At 46.9% G+C, this 6,678-nt stretch overlaps 1 protein-coding gene across 1 annotated transcript in view; it reads left to right on the top strand.

Annotated features, from left to right (window-relative positions):
• ELMOD3 (ELMO domain containing 3) overlaps nucleotides 1-6,678 on the top strand; it is a 74,177-nt gene that overhangs the window by 4,799 nt on the left and 62,700 nt on the right. The gene's annotated exons all lie outside the window — the stretch shown is intronic.

The following is a 6,678-nucleotide window of genomic DNA, read 5'->3' as shown; positions in this document are numbered from 1 at the left end:
TGGCAGCCAGTATCAAGTGGAGTACCCCAAGGGTCGGTCCTGGGGCTGGTTTTGTTCAATATCTTCATTAATGATCTGGAGGATGGTGTGGATTGCACTCTCAGCAAATTTGCGGATGATACTAAACTGGGAGGAGTGGTAGATACGCTGGAGGGGAGGGATAGGATACAGAAAGACCTAGACCAATTGGAGGATTGGGCCAAAAGAAATCTGATGAGGTTCAATAAGGATAAGTGCAGGGTCCTGCACTTAGGACGGAAGAACCCAATGCACAGCTACAGACTAGGGACCGAATGGCTAGGCAGCAGTTCTGCGGAAAAGGACCTAGGGGTGACAGTGGACGAGAAGCTGGATATGAGTCAGCAGTGTGCCCTTGTTGCCAAGACGGCCAATGGCATTTTGGGCTGTATAAGTAGGGGCATAGCGAGCAGATCGAGGGACGTGATCGTTCCCCTCTATTCGACATTGGTGAGGCCTCATCTGGAGTACTGTGTCCAGTTTTGGGCCCCACACTTCAAGAAGGATGTGGATAAATTGGAGAGAGTCCAGCGAAGGGCAACAAAAATGATTAGGGGACTGGAACACATGAGTTATGAGGAGAGGCTGAGGGAGCTGGGATTGTTTAGCCTGCAGAAGAGAAGAATGAGGGGGGATTTGATAGCTGCTTTCAACTACCTGAAAGGGGGTTCCAAAGAGGATGGCTCTAGACTGTTCTCAATGGTAGCAGATGACAGAACGAGGAGTAATGGTCTCAAGTTGCAGTGGGGGAGGTTTAGATTGGATATTAGGAAAAACTTTTTCACTAAGAGGGTGGTGAAACACTGGAATGCGTTACCTAGGGAGGTGGTGGAATCTCCTTCCTTAGAGGTTTTTAAGGTCAGGCTTGACAAAGCCCTGGCTGGGATGATTTAACTGGGAATTGGTCCTGCTTTGAGCAGGGGGTTGGACTAGATGACCTTCTGGGGTCCCTTCCAACCCTGATATTCTATGATTCTTCCTCAGCCCCCCTTACATTCCTAAGTCTTCCTTTAGGGAGACATGTGCGATATACTACAGGTTGTTCTAACCAAGCCAAGTAGCAGGATCCACTCCAGGAAGGAGGGAGGGCTAGGTATGCTTTGTTACCACACACCCAGTATACTCCAAAAAGGGTAGGAGTGACTTTGGACCAGGTATTATTAATAAGTTTGTACCATCCGGTCCAAGATGGCAGGAGGGAGAATTTAGCCGCAGAGGCGTTAGAGGAACATAAACACATAGTATGAGTTGGCAGGTTATACCCAAGCGTGCAATTTATAGCGTAATGGTCAATCAACTTATGATCTTTATACAAAAAACGTTTTTCCCCATGCAGACTGCACTTGTTACCCGCGAATTTATACCACGCAGAGGTGCAAGAGGTTGCCCCATCCAGGAGAAAGATATTAGGACCTCTTTTACTCCCGAAATGAGTGCTGTTAAAGTAGGCTGTGCACTCAGTATTACCCAAAGCTATTTTCCCTTCTCTTAAGAGGCACCATTGACCAACTCGTTTCCAAGCTATTAGATACCTGCTTTCAGAGATGCCAGTATCAGCCCAGGTAATATTTAAATTGCCTGTAGAATCCTTCCAGGACGGGGTCCAGGTCATATTTATTGCACTAAGGGGAATAGGAACCATGGGAAGACCTTTTTGGCTATCTGCTGGTATTAATGAGCACACCCAGCATGAAGTGTTTTGTAGGGCGGGCATACAAGATTTCTTTTCATGGGCAAGACGTATAAATGTGTTAGAACTGTGTGAGTCTATAGTCTCAACTCCCCGTACCACCAGAAAAGAAAGATAACAAATACTTAAACACATTAAAAACACAAGAACCCAGCTTAGAGAACGGGGCCATCTTTCCCTGAGAGGACACCACCAACTCAAGGTTTTTTTAGCTGCAGCCGGAGCTTCAGGTCGCCCAAAGGGGTAGCAGTCCATTTGTCTTGAGCACAGATGTCGTCTGCTTCTGATTCACCCGGTTCACGGTGGGGTAAACGTGCATAGCTCCCTTGAAGTCCGACGCCGTCTGCTTCTGGGGAACCTTTCTCCAGGTCAGGTTCCCTAGCCGTGCTCCTCTTGACTCTGGTATGATGGATCCAGGTGGGTAGCTCCTTCACTCGGATAGCGGTAGGGGTCACCAGAAGGGTTTCAAAGGGTCCCAGCCACTGTGGTTGAAGCGGAGTCTTCTTATATGCTTTTACCCACACAGGATCACCTGGTAAAAAAAAAAATGAACAGCTTCCCACAAAGGTAAGGACTGGGAGTGTGCAGAGTATTGTTGCAATGTCACTAGATGTCTCTGCAATTCTTTTGCATAAGTCTCTGTGGCTTTGGTCATATCAGTATCATTGGGAACTGATATCAAAGGAGTGAAAGTTGGGGGTATATGTCCAGACAGGATTTTGTAAGGTGCCAGTTTAGTTCTGGCACTCGGAGTTGTTTGAATGGTATAGAGAGCTAGAGGAAGGACTTGTGTTGCCTAGGGAGGTGGTGGAATCTCCTTCCTTAGACGTTTTTAAGGTCAGGCTTGACAAAGCCCTGGCTGGGATGATTTAATTGGGGATGGGTCCTGCTTTTGAGCAGGGGGTTGGATTAGATGACCTCCTGAGGTCCCTTCCAACCCTGATATTCTATGACTTTAGTCCATCTCATATTGAGTTCCCGGCATAATTTTGTCAAAAGATTTTTTTAGAGTTCCGTTCATCTGCTTCACCTGGCCTGAACTCTGGGGATGCCAGGGAGCGTGAAAAGCCCATTTTGTTCCTACCGCATTGGTCAGTTTGTTATAAATCTTTGCGGTAAAATGAGTACCTTGGTCTGAGTCAATTATTTCAGGGGGGCCAAATCTTGGTATAATTTCGTTAAGTAATACCTTACATACAGCAGTTGCAGTCGCTCGAGCGGTGGGATAAACTTCCACCCATCCAGTGAGCTGGTCTATTATGACTAATAAATGCCACTTTCTTTCAGAGGGAGGTAAATCAGTAAAATCAATCTGTACATGCTGCATAGGCCTGTGAGCCCACCTGCGCCCCCCAGGTGGTGCTTGCTTATTTACACCCCTTGGGTTACACTGCTGACACAGAGCACACTTTTCTACTGTCCTGGCTACTTCGTAAAGTCCTGGGGAAACAAACTGTCTTAACATAATTTGGGCCATTTTATTTGCTCCCAAGTGTGTATTTTTTGTGGATCTGTTCCATCACTGCACTCTGTTGGTTTTTAGGTAAAACAAAACGACCATCACACTCCCACATTCCCGTGGAATCAGGCTTAGCTCCCCATTTCTCCCAGGTTATTTTTTCACTGTCTGGGGCTTGCTGTTGCCAGGTTAAAAGAGGTGAATTGAGTATTTTGTAAGGCAGCGGTTCTAGCAGCCTCATCGGCCAAGCGGTTTCCTACTGATACAGGATCAGTGTTTTACAGATCTCACAGCTGCTTAGGCACATTCAAGCCCCCCTCTTTCTTGGCTGTTAGCCAAATCCTAGCTGTGAGTAGTGTCCTTGGGCAGGCCAGCGTCTTATCTTGGGACCGAGCCTGCCAGCTACAGCATTGAATTAGCTCGTCCTCTGTTCTTTTTTTTTTTCTCCCCTTCTTGGCTTCTATTAACCTGCAAAGGAAACTTTCACTTTCCACTTAAACACCTTTGTTCAGAAATGAACACATGTACATTGCCCCATTATACAGCACTTTAGTCTTATTGTTCAATGTATGCCACATACACGCTTCTAGGAAAATGGCTTTATTACAGAGCTTTGGAGCAACAAGCCAGGACAAGCACACCCACTTTTGAGGAGTCCACTTGGTACAACCTCTGGTGTCCAATAGCTTTCCTCCCTCCCCAGCCCTCTGGCTAGAAATGTGAGGTAGCCAGAAGGATCCCATGTATAATATGGGGAGTGGGTTAACCTTTCATGTCCTTGCCTCCAAAGACCGTTGGTGTGTGAATTTTAACAATTTTTTTCAATTAAAAGATCTGGCCAATGAAATTTAATACATTTGCTTAAGAAAGAAAAATAAACTTTGGTATATCACATTTTCCTGATATTATCCAAACCCTTTGTATTCCAAGTTGAATAAAACAAATATCTGCATTTTAATTTAACCCTTCTATTTAGTTTTAAACTAAACTGTCCTATGAAAAATTAAACACAGCAATTCTGGCCACAAGACAAACATCACAAGACAGGACACACAGAACAGAATTCCTATTGTGCCAGTAAATTCATGAGAAGTTGAATTGCTTTTCAGCTGGCATCAGTTTTCTCTAATTTTCTGAAAGACAAAAAGAACATAGATCTACCCCTTCTGGGCAGTCAGTCATTATTTAAAATATTTCTTTTTTATACAAATACCCTTATTAATTGCAGGCAAAACAGAGGAATTACCCATATGTTCTTGTATTTGTTTCATAGGCAGCCCAGGTTTCAGTGGCTTTTACCTTATCAGTTAGGTAATTTACATTAAAACAAATGCTTTTCGGCTTGCTTTTGGATCCACAACTTAAAGATTTTTACTTTAAAAAGGGCACAATAAACTTTACCAGACTTTAGATTGCCTTTTACTTCTGTTTTCACAACACGCAACTCTAAAAAGGAAAACACCAAAACAGGAAAACAGAGTCCTCCACACTCTGAATGTAGATGTTTGCATGTGCTCAGAGCCTTAGAGGAGGCTCAACCTTGGAAGCTAAATTTCCCACAGAGAGAGAGAGACTCCTCCTGGAGGGAGAACCATCAGGGCTCCAGGGGCTGAGCTGGACTTTCCCCACCGTTGCTGCTCCTGGCTGCGGAGGCGTGAGAGCCAGGAGATTGTTCACATGCTGTCAATGCTCCTGCTGGTTGCTTCCTCCTTCTCTGCCCCTCTCCTCTCTGCTTTCAAGGGGGGGACAGGTGCAGAGGACAGGGTACGGAACGGATAGTCGCAGTGGTGATGGAGGCAGGAGCGGTGGGGATAGGGACAGAAGGGGATGGGGTTGTAGGAGTATGAAAGGAGCTGGCTGAAGGGGGAACGGGGCGGGGGGAAGATGGATCTTTAATCACGTGAACTCTCCCTTCCCGAATATAAACGAGAACAAGATTTCTGAGTCAGCTCCCCTCTGCTGTTTAGCAAATAGCTGTGAAACCCACTGGCAACGTGTGTGTCCGTGCCCCTTTTGTGGTGATCCACATAAGAGAAAAGCCTACTATTGCTACCGTTCCATGAGCTCAAGTGGTAGAAGTCTGTGCTGTGGATCTAAAGGTCCCACCCTTGCTGATGATCCATGGGGGATCAATATGGTTCCAAGTGCTGGAGCTTCTATCGTTTCAGATTTACAGTCCGTGTCACCTGAATGAGGCGGGGGAGGGTGTGGAACAGGATGTGATTGTGTAATTACAGGCTGTATCATAACGCATATGCACTAGGCTGCATGCCTGCAGCCTTCTGGTAGGGTAGCTGCTCTTAGGGACAGATCTTTGCTGGCAGCTCAGCCCCCTCACCCCTGAGCTCCCTCAGAACTCCTGAGCCTATAGAGCATGACAGGGGCCTGGCCTGTGACTTGCCTCCGCTATACAAATAATGAACCGGGCCTGGTAACTTGTGCCAGCACCACCTCATCTGAGCCCTTTGTCTTGAACCGCACCTTGGCTTCATTACCAGGCAAGAGCAGGTCTGGGGTAGGTATTCCCCGAACAGCTGCGGTGATGCAAAGAAATCATTTAGCTTCTCAGCAATGTCCTTATCTTCCTTCCTTGCTCTATTTAAACCCTGTGATCCAGCCGGCTCAGAAATTCTTTCACAGGCTTCCTGCTTCGGATGCACTTAAATAATATCATTTGACTCCTTTGGCTGAGGAAAGGATTTTGGGATCAGTGAACATTAAGTGAGCATTAAGTCAAATGGGGCAGGGGAGCATCCACATGGCATTTTGCTCCAGTTTAACTGAACCAATGCAGTTCTGATGTAAACAAAACCTTAGTCTCTCTCTACCCCTTCTGTTCTCTGGTGGCAGGATCCAACCAGTTCTGACACTGTGGTGAGTTGTGATGCATGCAGGGAGCAGAGACAGGCCAGAGCGGGGGGCATAGAGGTAAGGGCTTTATGAGTAACAGACCCTGGAGTGACCCAGAAGGGGCATAAGAACGGCCAGACTGGGTCAGACCAAAGGTCCATCTAGCCCAGGGTCCTGTTTTCTGACAGTGGCCAGTACCAGGTGCCCCAGAGGGAATGAACAGAACAGGGAATCATTAAGTAATCCACCCTGTGTCGCCCATTCCAGCTTCTGGCAAAAAGAGGCTAGGGGCACCATCCCTGCCCATCCTGGCTAATAGCCATCCTGGCAGCGCTATTCCTGGTTGTAGGGAGGCCCTCTGAGGTAGCTGAGAATACTTTCCAGCAGAGGGTAAGGCAGGAGGGGTCTCACAGTCAGTGAGAAAGGAAGGAACTGTGACCATGTATTAAAAAACAGCTGGCACCTTCTGGTGGTGGCCATCTTAGAACCAGTTTCCTAGGACTCGATGATGGAAGGTGCTCGGCATCAGGCCCCTTACTGGATCCAAACCTGCTGCCCCTGGATTTCCTGCCTAGCTGATTACAAGCATAGGAACGAATCCCACTCTGGAGATGGTCAACCCGGAAGCTGGTGAACGCTGTTGGTTTTGGACTCTGCTCCC

This window comes from Lepidochelys olivacea (assembly GCF_965140295.1).
Source record: "Lepidochelys olivacea isolate rLepOli2 genome assembly, chromosome: 26".
NCBI lineage: Eukaryota > Metazoa > Chordata > Testudines > Cheloniidae > Lepidochelys > Lepidochelys olivacea.
Note: the sequence above shows the minus strand (reverse complement) of the source record. Positions and strands in the feature narration are given on the sequence as shown.